The sequence below is a fragment of the Xyrauchen texanus genome, chromosome 45 (assembly GCF_025860055.1).
Source record: "Xyrauchen texanus isolate HMW12.3.18 chromosome 45, RBS_HiC_50CHRs, whole genome shotgun sequence".
NCBI classification, from domain to species: Eukaryota; Metazoa; Chordata; class Actinopteri; order Cypriniformes; family Catostomidae; genus Xyrauchen; species Xyrauchen texanus.
Genome location: NC_068320.1, coordinates 27,141,814 through 27,162,447, shown reverse-complemented (window position 1 = coordinate 27,162,447; position 20,634 = coordinate 27,141,814). Strand labels below are relative to the sequence as shown.

General features: G+C 37.8%; 1 protein-coding gene across 4 annotated transcripts in view; it reads left to right on the top strand.

The window, feature by feature from the left end:
* The window catches only part of LOC127637370 (pleiotrophin-A-like), a 59,254-nt gene that overhangs the window by 6,642 nt on the left and 31,978 nt on the right, over window positions 1–20,634 (top strand). Inside the window, exon 1 of one of the 4 annotated variants that reach the window (XM_052118394.1) lies at window positions 106–137. The exons of 2 other annotated variants lie outside the window; for them this stretch is intronic. The gene's annotated coding sequence lies outside the window, so the exon portion shown is untranslated. Of the gene's footprint in view, window positions 1–105; window positions 138–5,628; window positions 5,786–20,634 lie in introns of those variants that run through there. One more of the 4 variants, XM_052118392.1, reaches the window with a different exon arrangement.

The following is a 20,634-nucleotide window of genomic DNA, read 5'->3' as shown; positions in this document are numbered from 1 at the left end:
GAGAAATCAAAGCAGTGTGTGAGCATTCAGCTGGGAGTGTAATTTGATTTTCTTTGCATTCATTCTGCGATTTGTTTCTGCAGTCGCTGTTGTACGAGGCACACGGCGGAGGTTGGCATCCCAGCGTGAGCAGCCAGGTAGCAGAGACACGTTTACAAGCACAAACAAATGATGTTAGACAAGGGGTAAAATTAAGCAATTTGTTTATCATCACAACCTTTGTACTGAATTATGCAAAACTATTAGCTCATGTGTGTGTTGTTGCAAAGCTCTCAAACACTCTTGTATTAAATTAATGAGATTTTGAGCTCAATAAGACAAACACGGGCCTATAATTGTATACGGGACACACAGAGAGAGAGAGAGAGAGAGAGAGAGAGAGCCTAGATTGATTTACTTTATTAAACGCACAATTCAGACTATAAATTCTGATTAGACGATTCATGTTTGGAGCTATTTTAAAATGCTAATAAAACTCACATTTGGCTGCAAATTCTATTTTAAGGGGCCGTTCACACTAAACGTTTTTGTGTCTCTGTGCTGCACTAGAGTAGACGGGTGTCTTTGACTATTTCACCATGCCAAACTGTCTATAAATGGAGGTGATTTAGTACTATAGGTACTCTCACTAGAAGTGGCCGTTAGATATTCATCCGTCCACAGTTAGACAAACTGTCTATAAATGGAGATGATTTAGTACTATAGGTACTCTCACTAGAAGTGGCCGTTGGATATTCATCCGTCCACAGTTAGACAAACTGTCTATAAATGGGGATGATTTAGTACTATAGGTACTCTCTCTAGAAGTGGCCGTTAGATATTCATCCGTCCACAGTTAGACAAACTGTCTATAAATGGAGATGATTTAGTACTATAGGTACTCTCTCTAGAAGTGGCCGTTAGATATTCATCCGTCCACAGTTAGACAAACTGTCTTTAAATGGAGATGATTTAGTACTATAGGTACTCTCACTAGAAGTGGCCGTTAGATATTCATCTGTCCACAGTTAGACAAACTGTCTTTAAATGGAGATGATTTAGTACTATAGGTACTCTCTCTAGAAGTGGCCGTTAGATATTCATCCGTCCACAGTTAGACAAACTGTCTATAAATGGAGATGATTTAGTACTATAGGTACTCTCACTAGAAGTGGCCGTTAGATATTCATCTGTCCACAGTTAGACAAACTGTCTATAAATGGAGATGATTTAGTACTATAGGTACTCTTACTAGAAGTGGCCGTTAGATATTCATCTGTGCACAGTTAGACAAACTGTCTTTAAATGGAGATGATTTAGTACTATAGGTACTCTTACTAGAAGTGGCCGTTAGATATTCACCTGTCCACAGTTAGACAAACTGTCTTTAAATGGAGATGATTTAGTACTATAGGTACTCTCTCTAGAAGTGGCCGTTAGATATTCATCTGTCCACAGTTAGACAAACTGTCTTTAAATGGAGATGATTTAGTACTATAGGTACTCTCTCTAGAAGTGGCCGTTAGATATTCATCCGTCCACAGTTAGACAAACTGTCTATAAATGGAGATGATTTAGTACTATAGGTACTCTCACTAGAAGTGGCCGTTAGATATTCATCTGTGCACAGTTAGACAAACTGTCTTTAAATGGAGATGATTTAGTACTATAGGTACTCTCACTAGAAGTGGCCGTTAGATATTCATCTGTCCACAGTTAGACAAACTGTCTTTAAATGGAGATGATTTAGTACTATAGGTACTCTCACTAGAAGTGGCCGTTAGATATTCATCTGTCCACAGTTAGACAAACTGTCTTTAAATGGAGATGATTTAGTACTATATGTACTCTCTCTAGAAGTGGCCGTTAGATATTCATCCGTCCACAGTTAGACAAACTGTCTATAAATGGAGATGATTTAGTACTATAGGTACTCTCACTAGAAGTGGCCGTTAGATATTCATCTGTCCACAGTTAGACAAACTGTCTATAAATGGAGATGATTTAGTACTATAGGTACTCTCTCTAGAAGTGGCCGTTAGATATTCATCCGTCCACAGTTAGACAAACTGTCTTTAAATGGAGATGATTTAGTACTATAGGTACTCTCTCTAGAAGTGGCCGTTAGATATTAATCTGTCCACAGTTAGACAAACTGTCTATAAATGGAGATGATTTAGTACTATAGGTACTCTCACTAGAAGTGGCCGTCCAGTCAAGATGACTCAAAGGGAACATCGCAGAATGATCAATGAGGTAAAGAAGATCCCTAAAGTGACAGATAAAGACTTGAAGGAATCATTGTAGCTGGTTAACATCTCTGTTCATGAGTCTACTATACAGAAAACATTAAACAGGTGTGGTGTTCATGGCAGGACATCATGAAGGAAGCTGCTGCTTTCCAACAAAAACATTGTTGCACGCCTGAAGTTTGACCTCCAAAGACCATCTTTACACTCAACTGGGAACTTGCTTTGTGGACTAATGAAACTAAGGTTGGATTGTTTGTGTCAGCTAAAGTACGTTGTGTTTGTCTCTACATGTGATTTTGATTTCATGACCAATCAATGCAAAAAAACAACAACAAGCAAAACAGCAAATTTCAAAGGGTGCACATACTTTTTCTTGCCCCTGTATATTACAACCAGAGGCCCTTGAGCTTGACATCATATCCTGTCCGTTGCGCTGTCCGAAATAATTTTCCATGCTCACAGCCGATTGTGACCACGACAGTAATTCTGCAGGTGAAGGCGACAGACATTTAAGAAACGTTTGAAGTCCGCCATTTTTATTGTGTGATTTGAATGTGTGTTTTGTGAGAAAGTGCGTGTGTGATAGTCACTATAATACTCACAGTGTGACGTAGAATTAGAGATTTCATTGTGTTTCATCACACACACACACACAAAGGGCTGGTGTGGGCGGACACACAGAGGTTGTTGTAAATAATAGCGGCCGTATGTGTAATGAGACCTCATGCTCTGAGGTTCTTCTAAAGAAGAAAGAAAAGAGAAGAAGAAGAAGAGTGGAGTTTATCCATGAGATGGAGGGAGTGTTTTATTCATGAGCAGAAGAACAGAGATGTGACACTGCAGGTGTTGAGTGTGTCTCTGTCCCTCACAGTGATTGTGTGTGTGTGTGTGTGTGTGTGTGATTTCTTCTCTCTTGACAGTCCTGCAGATGGAATTTCCATCTGGACTGATGACTTTATTATAGATGTTTTCTTTAGCATATGATCAATCTGCAAAGTAGTGTTTCATTTCTATCTATGTGTACACACGTCACAGCCTCTGACGGGACGGCCACAGTCCATCTTGCACAAACAACTTGCGTGAACTGGCTTGAATCAGCAATTCAAATCTGATTGGCTGGTTGTAACAGCCTCCAAAAGTTCACTCAAGCTTATCAAGGTACCAACTTCATACAATAACACTCTCTAAAACAAATCTGTGGGTTGTTTTTAACCCAACCACCGTTTAATTACTGAACTGGGTAAATTGGGATGTTAAATTAACAACATATTTCAGTTTTACAGGAATGCTGGCTTCATTTTAGCTCATAAGTGGGATAAATTTATATTTTTCAGGTGCATTTGTCCTTTAAAAAAGGTTGTAAACTAAACCACATTATAAACATATAAATTTTTACATGTTAAATCAGGATATCTTAAAATAATATACAACAAATGTATATAAAAAGTATATAAAATTTGTATAAAATGTATAATTTAAACAAATTTACATACAAATGTAATATATAAATATTATTTATTATTATTATTTTTATGATTATAGAAGATAATTATATATTTTTTAAATATTGTTTAGAATTTTAAGTTTTAAATTCAGACACCTTAAAATAATATGTACAAAATTGAAATTTTATACCAATTTGTAAAATGTATTACTTTATAATCTATATAATATATATATATATATATATATATATATATATAAAAACAAGTTGTTTATATATTTAAGATATCTTAAAATATTTCTTAAAATAACATAAAGCATATTTATATAAAATGTGAATAAAATATAAAGATTATTTTAAAAAAATTCAGTTGTTTATATTTTAAATTGATGTCTGTATTTAAATAAACGTTATAAAATATGTAAAATTCCTTAATAAAATCTATATATAGATTTATATAAACAATATAAATAAATAAAACAAGTTGTTTATATATTCAATTAAGATGTCTTAAAATATATTTTTAAATAATATAAAGCATATTTATATAAAATGTGAATAACATAAAAAGATTATTTTTTAAATATATACAAATAAAGTTGTTTATATATTTAATTAAGACATCTTAAAATATTTCTTAAAATAACAAAGCAATTTATATAAAATGTGAATAAAATATAAAGATTATTTTAAAAAAATAATAAAGTTGTTTATATTTTAAATTTATGTCTGTAAAAAAATAAACGTTATAAAATATGTAAAATTTCTTACTTTTGAAAATCGATATATAGATTATATAAAAAATAAATAAAACAGTTTGTTTATATATTCAATATTTTAGATATTTAAAAATAATTTTTAAAATAATATAGAGCATATTTATGTAAAACATATATAAAATGTGAATAACATATAAAGATTATTTTTTTAAATATATAAAAATAAAGTTGTTTATTTTTTAAATTTATGTCTGTAAAAAAATTTACATTATGTTATTATGTTATAAAATATGTAAAATTCCTTAATAAAATCTATAGATAGATTTATATAAACAATATAAATAAATAAAACAAGTTGTTTATATATTCAATTAAGATGTCTTAAAATAATTTTAAAATAATATAAAGCATATTTATATAAGATGTGAATAACATGAAAAGATTATTTTTAAAATATATAAAAATAAAGTTTTTATCTTTTGAATTGATGTCTGTACATAAATAAACATTATGTTATAAAATATGTAAAATTCCTTACTTTATAAAATCTATATATAGATTATTTAAAAAATATAACAAGTTTTTATATATTCAATTAAGATATATAATAAAATGAATATCCCAAAAATTATAAGTATATATAAAAAAATAAAAATAAATATTGTAATTATTTGTTTTTTATAAAATGTTTGTTAATTGTATTAAGTTGCTTGGATTTTCTATTAATAGTGCCGTATTATCTTAAAATAAATCTTAAAATAATAAACCAAAAATATTGTAAATATGCGTTAAGAAAAATAAACAAAGTTTTCCAGATGTTTAGGTGTTTTATTGGAAAACAGGACAAAAATACTGATTAAGAAAATGATATTTTGCAGTGTAAAATGCCAATGTTGTGTAATGGTGATGTTTACTACAGACGGACTTCACAACAACATCATTTTACTGAAGCACGTTAAGAGAAACTTTAATGATGAAGTTCAGACAGCTGGGGAGGGAGTGAAAGATGCCGTCAATAGAGTTTAATTTCACACAGCAGACAGAGATTTCTTTATTTGTCTGGTGCTCTTTCACCTCACGCTGACTGACAGACAGCAGCTTCATCATTGTCTTCTCTCTCGTCCTTGGAGTGACCTTGTGTTAATGAGTGTGTGATCACGAGTCCATTGGGCTTTCAGCTCGTCTCACAGCAAACACACCAACAATCCCTCCCTCACACACACACACACACACACACACACACACACACACATGCATTCAGTCTGTCGCTCCCACAGAAACCATTAGCACGACTCAGAAACAGAAAGCTATAGATAAAGCAATAAACAACATACAAAGAGGAATTAAGACGAGGACGAAGCAACCTGTAGAAAACAAACCTCAAACTGAAGGTATGTGACTTTAAATGTCTGTTTAGAAGCTCACAGTCGCTCTGAATGTGTCACTTTAAAGCGTGTTTCAAGCAAAACAATGATTTCTTTGGTTTGAAAATCTCCACGCTCAAGAGAGAAGCTCTTCCAATCCCGTGCTCAAGGATAGTCTCTTTTCCTCTTGTTATTTCTCCAGGATGTGGAGGATGAAAGACGCAGATAACGGCAGTGTTTGGTCGGTTTGGGCACTAGAGGCCTTTCTGTGCGGTGACTTAACCGTGTCACTGTGCCGCCGTCGGGGTTTAAACTCTTCCCGTGTCATGAAAGAAAGTCTTTAGGACCTCAGAGTGTCTCGTTGACCATTTTATAGCACAACATCTAAAAAAACAATCAAACAAGTGAGCTGAATGTTTTAAAGGCCCCCCAAAACACCCCAAAACCAAGAGTTTTTCATATGACATCTGTTTTTTGGATGTGAAATCACATTTATCCAGAATGCTTGTAGCCGAAGGTTTTATTGATTTCTTCCATGATAAATAAGACGAGAGGAAAGAGACGCATCATGACAACGATCGGTTTTAATTAGAACATAATGTTGATGAAAATATGACGATTCTGCAACATAATAACAGTTTAATTCATTCTAGTGATGGAACAATGTATCGAATTTCGAAATATCGCAAACTAAAATAAATGACGTTAAGTTCTAGAACACTTGGAATATCGTGCTTAAAATTAAGACGAGGTCACACACCCCACTTTCATTGAATAATATTTTGTCCTTTCTGTTCTTCAAGGTTATATCTTTTATCCCTCTTGGAGGCTTGATTAGCCTGATTAGGGGTCAGGTGTGTAAAATCACGACCCGGCCCCGCCCATGCCTTACGTCCCGTCTGCCGGCAGGCCATCCCCGCCTTCCTGAATCTGGGAGGGGACAGGGAGAGGTAAACAATAATAATTAAAATAGGCGGTACTTCCTGTAACAATGTAAAACACTGTAAAATTTAAAAGAGAGGGAAAAGGCCAACATGGAGTGGCAGTGGGAGAGAAAAAAACACTTCTCTGATACGCCTGGTCCTCGGCCACTCCTCCACCCTCTAACGGACGACAGCCGCGCCTCCCCGGGCGGATCAGAGGCAGTCCTCTGGCCCACAGCGGACAGAACGCCCCGGCGTGCTCTCGTGGAACAGAAGGGGTCTCTTGCACCCCTGGCAGCGGGTCTCCCACTCCAGGCGATCGGCCGTGAGCCCCTCCCCGGTCCTTTCTTAACCTCGCCGTGTTTAGCGGCTGGTAGGTGTCTCCCCCCCTCCCTGGCAGCGGCCCTGACCGCTCCAGGCGGTCGGTTAGGAGATGGGCGCGGCTGCTCCGTTGGGGTGGATGGTAGCGGCGAGAACTCCTCTACGGTGTATCCCTCCTCCTTCCTGTATTTCAGCACCAGTGTAACGGGTTAAATACTTGTAAAGTGTACACATTATTTCAAACTATGACCGCTCATATTATTATTCTGTGTGCAATTTCAGGGATGCACCGATATAAAAATTTTTGGCTGATCCGATACCGAATGAAGATTAAAATAAATTAAAAAAAATAACAAAAAAACAATATGAAACGGAAGTCCCGCCATAGAGGTAATAGAGCCGATCACTTTTTAGATACAGACATCACCTGCCGAATGTCAACAGAGTTGCCTCCGTGTCTGAGACCGTCAATCCGCTCATCTTGTTGAGTGCGTTACCGCGGAGATGTAACGCGTGTGGAGGCTTCACGCTATTCTCCGCGGCATCCACGCACAACTCACCACACGCCCCACCGAGAGCGAGAACCACATTATAGCGACCACGAGGAGGTTACCCCATGTGACTCTACCCTCCCTAGCAACCGGGACAATTTGGTTGCTAAGGAGCCCTGACTGGAGTCACTCAGCACGCCCTGGATTCAACCTCACGACTCCAGAAGTAGTAGTCCGCATCTTTATTCGCTGAGATACCCAAACCCCCTCAGATTCGTGCAGTGTGAATGTAAAAGTGTTACAGTTGCACGCATATAGAAGACAACTGGACATAACAATGCTCGTTTGGATGTTTTCGTGATGTTCAAAGGACATAAATCACATTGTTATGCAGGACAGCACACTTTTCCTGCATTAACTTCAAAGCGTTTCCTTAGAAAAGCTTTTAAACATGTTTGCTGTGTCCGATTCACGGCTGTGTCAGAACATCCCCTCGGGGACGACAGGAGAGAGAGATAGACCGATAAAGTGAAATAAAGGCAAGTGAAGAGTGTTGTGCCTTCCTCATCAACATACACATCATGTGTGCTGCATCCCTCGCTCTCTCCTCATGCTGTCTGCTGTCTTGTATGTTGGTGTATATCCCACATTCAGACTGCATGTATAGGGCATGTGTGCATTTAAGAGGGGCCGTTTTTCCCAGGGTGGTGTGTGAAGTGGGTCGTCCATGACTGGAATGAGAATAAGTGGGGTGCCATGCGACCCTGTGAGCTCGGAGCATCGGGCCTCAATGCCGCTGCTGTTGCCATAGTTATTGGTTAACCTATCAGAATGACTCCTGCACAACCGTATGACCAGTCTTTCTCTCTCTCTGGGTTCAATACAAGTTAAACTCTTATCGAAAGATTTCCTAAAAGAAGGAAAAAACTTCTTGACAGGATAAACTTTAAAATGCACATTGTTTTGAATGTATAGTTTTAAGACTTAAACAATATATTGATGTTTCTTCAGCTGCGGGGACTTTCATGTCTCAGGGGTTGATTTAATTAAAACTAACACTTTTCACTTTTAGTCTTTTATTAAATGCAGGTTTAATTACTACAGAGCCCCTTAGAAGACAAAGTGGGAATTTTGTTTTTGGAAATAGTTTTGTGTTCCCTCGCAATAGTTTTGTGTTCCCTCGCAATAGTTTTGTGTTCATTCCCTATAAGTTTTCGTTCCCTCGCAGTAGTTTTCGTTCCCTCGCAGTAGTTTTCGTTCCCTCGCAATAGTTTTGCGTTCATTCCCTATAAGTTTTGTGTTCCCTCGCAATAGTTTTGTGTTCATTCCCTATAAGTTTTGTGTTCCCTCGCAATAGTTTTGCGTTCCCTCCCAATAGTTTTGTGTTCATTCCCTTTAAGTTTTGTGTTCCCTCGCAATAGTTTTGTGTTCCCTCGTAATAGTTTTGTGTTCATTCCCTATAAGTTTTGGTTCCCTCGCAGTAGTTTTCGTTCCCTCCCAATAGTTTTGTGTTCATTCCCTATAAGTTTTGTGTTCCCTCACAGTAGTTTTGCGTTCCCTCCCAATAGTTTTGTGTTCATTCCCTATAAGTTTTGTGTTCCCTCGCAATAGTTTTGTGTTCCCTCCCAATAGTTTTGTGTTCATTCCCTATAAGTTTTGTGTTCCCTCGCAATAGTTTTGTGTTCATTCCCTATAAGTTTTGTGTTCTCTTGCAATAGTTTTGCGTTCTCTTGCAATAGTTTTGCGTTCTCTCGCAATAGTTTTGCGTTCCCTCGCAATAGTTTTGCGTTCATTCCCTATAAGTTTTGTGTTCCTCATAATAGTTTTATGTTCCTCATAATAGTTTTGCGTTCATTCCCTATAAGTTTTGTGTTCCCTCGTAATAGTTTTGTGTTCATTCCCTATAAGTTTTGTGTTCCTCACTTAATAGTTTTATGTTCCCTCATAATAGTTTTGCGTTCATTCCCTATAAGTTTTGTGTTCCTCGCAATAGTTTTGTGTTCCCTCGCAATAGTTTTGCGTTCATTCCCTATAAGTTTTGTGTTCCCTCGCAATAGTTTTGTGTTCATTCCCTATAAGTTTTGTGTTCCCTCACAGTAGTTTTGTGTTCCCTCGCAATAGTTTTGTGTTCCCTCGCAATAGTTTTGTGTTCCCTCGCAATAGTTTTGCGTTCATTCCCTATAAGTTTTGTGTTCCCTCACAGTAGTTTTGTGTTCCCTCGCAATAGTTTTGCGTTCATTCCCTATAAGTTTTGTGTTCCCTCGCAATAGTTTTGTGCTCCTTCGCTATAAGTTACTCTCGCAATAGTTTTGTGCTCCTTCGCTATAAGTTACTCTCGCAATAGTTTTGTGCTCCTTCGCTATAAGTTACTCTCGCAATAGTTTTGTGCTCCTTCGCTATAAGTTTTGCGTTCCTTCACAATAGTTTTGTGCTCCTTAGCTATAAGTTACTCTGAATAGTTTTATGCTCCTCACAATAGTTTTGTGCTCCTTCGCTATAAGTTTTATGCTCCTCACAATAGTTTTGTGCTCCTTAGCTATAAGTTACTCTCGCAATAGTTTTGCGTTCCCTCGCAATAGTTTTGTGCTCCTTCGCTATAAGTTTTGCGTTCCCTCACAATAGTTTTGTGCTCCTTAGCTATAAGTTACTCTCGCAATAGTTTTTCGTTCCCTCGCAATAGTTTTGTGCTCCTTCACTATAAGTTTTGCGTTCCCTCACAATAGTTTTGTGCTCCTTAGCTATAAGTTACTCTCGCAATAGTTTTTCGTTCCCTCGCAATAGTTTTGAGCTCCTTCACTATAAGTTTTGGGTTCCCTCGCAATAGTTTTGAGCTCCTTCACTATAAGTTTTGGGTTCCTTCTCTATAAGTTTTATGTTCCCTCCCAATAGTTTTGTGTTCCCTCTCAATTGTTTTGTTCTCCTTCCCTATAAGTTTTGCATTCCCTCGCAATAGTTTTATAGTCCCTCAATAATCCCGCCCTGTCCTGTAAGGGGCTCTGTACATTAGAACTGAATTGGGAACTTTTAACCAGGCCTTCATTTATTTTTGGTACTTTTCAAATGTGTTTATGTACAGTTGGATATCAGTACACAAACTAAATCAACTAGTGAGAGTGTGAAACATTTTTTATCCAACTTTTTTATTTTTTTATTTTAACTTGTATTGAACCTATTCTTTTGGAACGATATGAGGGTGAGTAAATAATGACAGAATTCCTTTTCGACTATTCCTTTAGCTTTTGGAACTTTTATTAAAAAAAAATCCAGCAGTTAATTCCTTTTACATTCAGCACATATTGAATCTCAAATGAGAGAGATTTTTAAAAGTGAGCAGGAAACTGCTCTGAGATCAGTCAGATGTTGTGAGATCAATCTCCTGTTGGTTTGCTTTGATATGTGGGAACTGGTGTTTATATACACATCCACGCACAAAAGCATGCTGGGAGGTGTTGAAGTTATCTTTCTGTTCTGTTTGAGTCTCTCTTTCACGCGGGCTGTTTGAAGCCGCATTCTCATATATGGGTTGATAAGGTGCAGAGACTGAAAACACATAACTCTTCTTGAGTAAAGAACACACACACACACACACACACACACACACACACACACACACACACACTGTTCAAATTCTCAGAAGGTATTTCCATGGAAACATACACACTTATCCCTTCTCCACTGAATTAATCCCAGAGCTGGAGTTCGGGCAGGGAATATTCAACCCCTCTCAGATCCGGCCCACTTTTCCACTGACATTTCGACCAGCTGAACTATGACATCACTGACTATAGCTGGGTTTCAATCCACATGTGTGTGAACTTTAGGGTACTGCATGAAAATTGCTGAACGGAAATGCCAAGATGCAAATAATGTTTCAAAAATATTCGTATGTTCCTATAGAACTTATATTAGTATATATGGATGCGCATCAAAAGAGTCACGTGACACGCTTTCGTTCCGAGACGTAAGGCATTAGCACTGAAATGAAGTTCATCAGAGCATTTTGTCTGCGCGTTTTAAATCGCAAGAAATTCGTTACATTTTATAAAAGAGCCACAGTGGCTTTATCTTCCATTTTTATTTATTATTTTCTGCCAATTTCCCCAAAAGTGACGATCTTGTTAACACAATGTCACGATAATAGAGAGAGAGCAAGACAGGACTCAAATGCAGGGATAACGGCTTTATTTACAAAAACAAAAGCTCCCATGAGAGGGAAGAAAACGGAAGGATAAACTAGAAAAACTGGTACACTTTACTGACTGGATACAAACAGCACCACAATACAAACGATCTGACAAAGGACTCAACACGAGGGGAGCTTATATAGGGAGAGGTCACTGGGAGAGCAGGTGCTGCAGATGATCAGCTGATTGGAGTAATGATTGTTGCCACGGCAACTGGAGCTGGCAAACTCAGCGTGGCACCTGCAAGACACAAGAGGGCGTAAGAAACAAGGCAAACACACATTTTCTTCGCGTTGTATGTGAACGCACCTTAAAATAAATAAAATAAATGTCGAATTTGGAGTTCGGAATCTCAGCGTGGGATCGACAGCAGTTCTATAAAACAACCTTGAGAAATCTAAAACTCAGTTTGTTCAAAGTGACTGTAAAACAACTGTAGCCATAAAAGCATTCAAACACATTCAACATCTCACAAGTTTCTCTCTCACAGACCTGTAGTCTCTCAGGATCATTATGCCGAGGGATGTGTGTCCATACGGGGGGTGGACAGCAGTGATGTGCGTTCTGTCTGTAATCTCGCCACTAATAGGCTGCTGTACACTAATGGCGGTCCCAATGAGCTCGAATAAGCATCTAATAGGGCTCTTCTGGCCAGGCTGACTCATGCACGCTCACCCAGGGCTTCAGAGATCATCGGGTGGGAACATAATGCACATCTATAATCTTAAGAGCATCTGTAGTGAACACAGATGATAATAGAGACGTTGCTCGAATGTTACAGGCCATATTGATTTTTTATTGTGTCTATCTTTTAACACAAACCTCTCTGAGGCCCTCGAGTCATTACAGCTGTCAGCATCAGACAACCAATTAAAGAGCCGCAGAATATGAGATAACGGACCGGACACTCTCCAGGGAAATTATGGATTAGATCTAATCAGTTTGCGTGTTGATTTAGTGGCCTTTTATATCATCATTACCTGGAGTGCGTAGATACCTTATGATTGATCGTTTGATGAAAATGAAAACTCTTATCATCATTTATTTACCCTCACGTCACTCCAAAAGCACCATCAAATTACCTAAAAGGTAGTCTAGGCAACTTATGCGCTTTTTGTAAGAAGCGGATCCAGACCCCGTCATTATGGTAAAAGGTCTGCACTTATATAGCGCCTTTTTAACCTTAGCAGTATTCAAAGCGCTTTACACTGCGTCCCATTCACACACCAATGGCTGCAGAGCTGCTATGTAAGGTGCTAGCCTGCCATTGGGAGCAACTTGGGGTTCAATGTCTTGCCCAAGGACACTTCGGCATGTGGAGTCATATCACATGTGGGCCTGGAATCGAACCATCAACCCTGCGATTAGCGGACAACCCGCTGTACCACCTGAGCCACAGCATTATTTAAAATAATCCTTTTCCGCCCGTTTTGTGGTCCGTTCTGCATAACACGTCGGCTCATTTTAGCTTATCGCGGCCCATTTGGCACGTTTCGCGAACGCACCACCGGTCCTCTCGGTTCTCCCGATGCCCACGATCGGCCCCAAAGTATGTCGACCCACCGGGAAGATGCCCAGTATGCCAGTTTGCCAGCCCTGCCACAGACATTTAATCGCACGGAAGGCTTAAATATGCGCATTTGTGTATGAAATTTGAGCTATTGTAAATGTTTTACATTTTTGGGTGAACTATTCCTATAAATCAAATCCTCCCTCAGAGTATCGCAAGTTGTTTATTTACAGACCTGTGTTTGTCGTGGTTTTGTGGGTGGACACTTCTGGAAACCTTTAATAATGCTAATCAGAGAAGCTGTCCTCCTCCCGGGTCTGTTTGGGGAGATATCAGACAACACGGCTCCGTTTTAATCCAGATTACAGGATGAGATCGAATAATCTTCAGATTGGGGGGGGGGGCCCTCAGACTCACTGTTAATTGCAATATTTCAAAATGAAGACCGTTCATTAACACATGCAGTGATGTCAAGACCCGTCTCTGACTACGGCAAGCCGAATTTACATTTATTCATGTTAAGGATATGAATGATATATAACAACAAATGAATTTGGACTAATTCAAATGCTAATTCTTGATACCAGGAATGTAGTTACTACTAGTAAAAGTGCTAATTACATTTGCAATAGTAAAAATGTTAATTCTTGATATAAAAATGACATCATGACTTGCAGAAATACCCATTCGTGACATTAAAATGGAATATCAACTAGTAAAAAACATAACTATTGATATCTGTAACTGTATTTTTACTAGTAGTCATTCTGTTCAACATGCATTTACAGATATCTAAAATGCATTTCTTATTCATTTAATAATGACTTATGGTTATAGTGACATTGTTACTAGTTTAAATGTCCATTCTTGATACCAACAACTGAATTACAGCTAATAAAAATGCTAATTTTTGATATCTGTAATTTGGGTTTCACTAGTGGCAATGCTAATCTGTAATGTGATTGTAACAAATAAGAAAGTTTTTTAAGATATCTTTAATTACTCTTCAATTGATTGATCTCAAGAGGTCGACCGATGGCGGATTTTGCCGATACCTATAACTTAAATGGTGTAAAAGGCCGAAAACCGATTAATCTGCCGATATTTTTTTAAATAAAAAATTATTTACTATGGCGGGCAAAGACAAAGAGTCCAAAACTAGTAAAATCCCATAACGCAGGACTTTTAAAGTGCAGTATGTAAGATTCCGAAACCCTTGTTTTTAGTGACACCTGTGGCCGTTACGTGAACTGCAGCAGCTCCCTGTTGCTCGTGCACACACTCCATAGTGACACGAAGAGCATCGGCCAAAACAATGAGCAATGACGTAATGTACAAAGAGGCTGAATGTGATTCACCGGCATCATGCTGACAGATGAGGTAGCATAATTAAAATTACACAGTTATTATTGTTTTACTACAAACTCTCCAGTGCTGGAACAGGGCTAAAACAAAGTGTGGATATCGGAATGACTATGCGAGACTGTAGTTTGAAGTAATCACTTTTCTTTGCATGATACATTGACTGCATTTATACGATAGCCTATGTCAGCGCTAGCTAGCTTTATAAATATCTGTTAGTGAAATCTGGTGGATGATGACAGTAGCAGTTTATAAAATAGACTGAACATTATAAATATATTGACACAATTCAGTATTGATGTGATTCCTTCACAACTGTCATTTTGCGCTATTGTTTTATTATAATAAATTGTATTTATTTCCTGTATAACCAAGTTACGTTCCACTAACGAATGGAGCTTTTTGCATTATCTTGAACATTGTCTAGTATTCATTTAATGTATTATTGTAGTTTACCTTCCTGAATAATTACAGATTAACATTGACATTAAACTGACTTTTAGTATAAAGAGAAGATCGTTGAAAGTATTTGAAAGTTACACAATAAGGTAGATCTAGTTAGCTAAAATGACACAGATCCATCCTTATGGCACTATATTTCACACGCTTTGCAGTTATGTAAGCTTACCTGTCCAATAAGAAGAACGCCAATCCCCAAAACTGAACGAAGGTTCCTCCAGGAATCAAATGCCCTGCCGATGTTCACTCTAATTTTCGCTCGACCACTATCACGTTTCCGCTTAGCCAGACGGGATTCAGTAGATAAATGTTTTTTGGCTAACTCTGAGTTTGTGTAGGAGTCGTGTTGTTCTGGGAGCCGGACGTTTCTGTTTGTCGCTGTTGAATAGCGGAAGAGAAGCACTGAGGCTCTCGGCAGCATAAACATCACATCCTTTGGATTTTCCCGCCAAAAGCGACCCGCTCCCTTCACCTGAAAATCAGTCTACAGGCTTTAATAGGCAACCTAGGAAGTCTGGGAAGGGCTCACATAAATTTTACATATTGCACCTTTAAGTATAAACAAGCCTTAAACACACATTTTGAAATGACAAAATGATAAACGACTATCAGCAACTATCGACAGATTTTTTTCGGCCGTTACAAAAAGCAACAATCGGCACCGATTAAGCAGTAAAACCGATATATCAGTCTACCTCTATCGATGGCTGAAATTAAGTGCCAGATATCTTAAAAAAACAAATCTAACATGTTGAAATGATTCATTTACAGATGCAGTATCAAAAGTGTTTTTGCATTTTTACTAGTTCAATTGTTGATATCAGGAATGGACATTTGCACTAGTAACAGTATAGTTATTGATTATTACTAGTAAGAAGTGCATTGCTGATATGTGAAATCGTCATTTCAACTGGTAAGAAATTAATTATAGATATCTAAATGCATTTTGAACTGGAGTAATCATAGACTGTAAAAAAAGATGGACGACGCCCTTCGCTCTTTTCCATTGGTGAGAACTGAAGCCGCCAGTGTCCCGATATGGCGCTGACATCTTGGGACTTGAGTCTGTGCAGTTGCGATTTCGGGACCAGACCTGCGCAGCAGTGAGCAGGAAGTAAAGCCGTGAAATCAAGGCCCCGCCCACACTCTCGCTGAATCAATCGCAAGCACACGCCCCTGCACTTTTGACTTTTGACGGTGTGAAATAATTAATTATAGAAATTTAGATATTAAATTTAAAGCTCCAATCTCCTCAGTCCTCCGAAGATCCCGAAAAACGTCAGTTGGTGCTTCAGTGACTACTTCGGCTCAGAGAACCTGTCAATCACAGCTGTCAATCATGATGTCACAGCACCGTTTTTATAGCATCAAATAACTGAAAACAAACTTATTTTGAAAACAAACACTTGAAATGACATCAACGTGATAGAAACGACAGTAAATGATAGAAACTATCTTTGGACAAAAGATATGTGAAGTGTAATTTAATTGTTTAGTTGGTCTCACGTCCCGTTGAATAACATGGGGAGGCGGGGCTTATGACCTATACTAGGACCAGCCACCGGGGGGCGATCGAGACGTTTTGGCTTCACTTTTGAGGGCTTGTGCGGCACACTTGGGAATAATTAACAGATCATTGTGAAATTCTACTAGTAAAAATGTAGTTACAGGTATCAATGGGTATATCTGCGAGTCATGATGTCATTTTATATCAAGAATTGTGTAATTACTGATATCAGGATTGGCATTTTAACTTGTGAAAATTACGTTTTTGATATCTATCATTCATATCCTTCACATGATTAAATGTGAATTCGGCTTGCCATAGTCAGAGATGGGTCTTGACAACGCTGCATTCATTTTGAAGTATTGCAACTAACAGTGACTCTAATCTGAAGATTATTCGATCTCATCCTGTAATCTGGATTAAAACGGAGCTGTGTTGGCTGATATCTCCCCAAACAGACCCGGGAAGAGGACAGCTTCTAAAAACCTTTAAAGCTAATCAAGTGTCCACCCACAAAACCACGACAAACAGGTCTGTAAATAAAACTCCAGAGCTTCTAAAGCGCATTAGATAAATCGCTGTGGTCAGGATTTTGGGTTAGAACCGGCTCCCACGTTTACGCCCTCTTTCCCTTCACACCTCTCTCTGTTGTATGGAGTTCTGACGAACCTCTAAAGTTAGCCGAACCTGCTGTGGGATAAAAACAATGACCTGTGTGTGTGTGTGTGTGTGTGTTACTGACGAGATTGGAGCGAATTCCCCACAGAGAGGGATGTTCTTTAAAGAGCCCACCCACTCCATCTCTCTCTTCATCTGTCGCTTTCTTCTTCTTCACACTCCAAGAACTCACCAAAAATAACACACTCCTCCGTTAATATATAGGCCTACATGTGTGTGAGAGTCCATCGGCCCCAACAACAGGCCATAAAAAGTGAGCAGCAAAACAAGGACCAAAAATATACCAAACCATGTTTTGGAGAAGTACCATGGTAATACTATGTTTGTGGACAAGTACCATGGTAATACCATGTTTTGGACAAGTACCATGGTAATGCCATGTTTTTGAGAAGTACCATGGTAATACCGTGTTTTGGACAAGTACCATGGTAATACCATGTTTGTGGACAAGTACCATGGTAATACTGTGTTTTTGAGAAGTACCATGGTAATGCCATGTTTTTGAGAAGTACCATGGTAATACCATGTTTTTGAGACGTACCATGGTAATACCGTGTTTTGGACAAGTACCATGGTAATACCATGTTTGTGGACAAGTACCATGGTAATACTGTGTTTTGGACAAGTACCATGGTAATACCATGTTTTTGGACAAGTACCATGGTAATACCATGTTTTTGAGAAGTACCATGGTAATACCATGTTTTTGGACAAGTACCATGGTAATACCATGTTTTTGAGAAGTACCATGGTAATATTGTGTTTTGGACAAGTACCATGGTAATACCATGTTTTTGGACAAGTACCATGGTAATACCATGTTTTTGAGAAGTACCATGGTAATTCCATGTTTTTGAGAAGTACCATGGTAATACCATGTTTTTGGACAAGTACCATGGTAATACCATGTTTTTGAGAAGTACCATGGTAATACCATGTTTTTGAGAAGTACCATGGTAATACCATGTTTGTGGACAAGTACCATGGTAATACCATGTTTGTGGACAAGTACCATGATAATACCATGTTTTGGAGAAGTACCATGGTAATACCATGTTTTGGGACAAGTACCATTGTAATACCATATGTTTTGGACAAGTACCATGGTAATACCATGTTTTGGGACAAGTACCATGGTAATACCATGTTTTGGGACAAGTACCATTGTAATACCATATGTTTTGGACAAGTACCATGGTAATACCATGTTTTGGGACAAGTACCATGGTAATACCATGTTTTGGACAAGTACCATGTAATACCATGCTTTGGACAAGTACCATGGTAATACCATGTTTTGGAGAAGTACCATGGTAATACCATGTTTTGGACAAGTACCATGATAATACCATGTTTTGGAGAAGTACCATGGTAATACCATGTTTTGGGACAAGTACCATTGTAATACCATATGTTTTGGACAAGTACCATGGTAATACCATGTTTTGGGACAAGTACCATTGTAATACCATATGTTTTGGGACAAGTACCATGGTAATACCATATTTTGGGACAAGTACCATGGTAATACCATATTTTGGACAAGTACCATGGTAATACCATGTTTGTGGACAAGTACCATGATAATACCATGTTTTGGAGAAGTACCATGGTAATACCATGTTTTGGGACAAGTACCATTGTAATACCATATGTTTTGGACAAGTACCATGGTAATACCATGTTTTGGACAAGTACCATGGTAATACCATGCTTTGGACAAGTACCATGGTAATACCATGTTTTGGAGAAGTGCCATGGTAATACCATGTTTTGGAGAAGTATCATGATAATACCATGTTTTGGACAAGTACCATGGTAATACCATGTTTTGGAGAAGTACCATGGTAATACCATGTTTTGGAGAAGTACCATGGTAATACCATGCTTTGGACAAGTACCATGGTAATACCATGTTTTGGAGAAGTATCATGATAATACCATGTTTGTGGACAAGTACCATGATAATACCATGTTTTGGACAAGTAAAACAAATAGGCTGGTTGTATTCTACTCTTTGAGAGCTTTCCAACAACCGATGATACATGGCTGATTGGTGTTTTTATTGTTTACAATAAATTATTAATAAATTATCAAAATTTAATACTTCTGACCTGATCTAGGAGTGGTGGTGTAGTGGTCTAAAGCACATAACTGGTAAACTGGTAATCAGAAGGTTGCTGGTTCGATCCCCACAGCCACCACCATTGTGTCCTTGAGTAAGGCACTTAACTCCAGGTTGCTCCGGGGGGATTGTTCCTGTAATAAGTGCACTGTAAGTCACTTTGGATAAAAGCGTCTGCCAAATGCATAAATGTAAATGTAAATGATCTGTCTGGAAATTTCAAAGCACTTGTTTAGTTTTGGACATAATGACTACATGCATTAGAAAGTAGAAACTTCTAAGCTTTCAAACAATATTTTGTGTTGGTCAAGACTGTAATTATTAATATTGTGATAATTATATATTTTTTGCGTGCCCATCTGAGTTTAAAAGTGTTAAAGTGAGTTTTAGTAACGCTGAGGTTTTTTTTATATCAAGCACAGTCTGCTTAAGTCCAATTATCATCAACTCCGATGAGAATCTAAGAGGAAAGATTGTGCCATGGCTGAGACAGAAAAACCAGCCCTTATTAGTGTTTATTGTGCTTGTAAGGCAGTTTTCTGCAGTGATTGCCGACAGCTTTGATCAGCCTCTGGTCTAGCACTATCTCTACACACACATACGGTATACATTTAAGTGCTTTCACAGACACACACCTCAACGAGTAAGAGCTGGCTCAGCCATATTTTTGATGACAAAATGGAGCTTCACAAAAACTTTCCTCCAGATTCAAACACTACGTACCCCTAGATTTGTTAGTAAAACTTGTGTATGTTAGTGTGTTAATACACAAAGTTGTATTCATTGATCTAAAGCAGGTATAAATACTGATCTAGTACAGGTATAAATACTGATTCAGAACAGTTATATTCATTGATCTAAAGCAGGTATAAATACTGATTCAGAACAGTTGTATTCATTGATCTAAAGCAGGTATAAATACTGATCTAGTACAGGTATAAATACTGATTCAGAACAGTTGTATTCATTGATCTAAAGCAGGTATAAATACTGATTCAGAACAGTTGTATTCATTGATCTAAAGCAGGTATAAATACTGATCTAGTACAGGTATAAATACTGATTCAGAACAGTTATATTCATTGATCTAAAGCAGGTATAAATACTGATTCAGAACAGTTGTATTCATTGATCTAAAGCAGGTATAAATACTGATCTAGTACAGGTATAAATACTGATTCAGAACAGTTATATTCATTGATCTAAAGCAGGTATAAATACTGATTCAGAACAGTTGTATTTATTGATCTAAAGCAGGTATAAATACTGATCTAGTACAGGTGTAAATACTGATTCAGAACAGTTGTATTCATTGA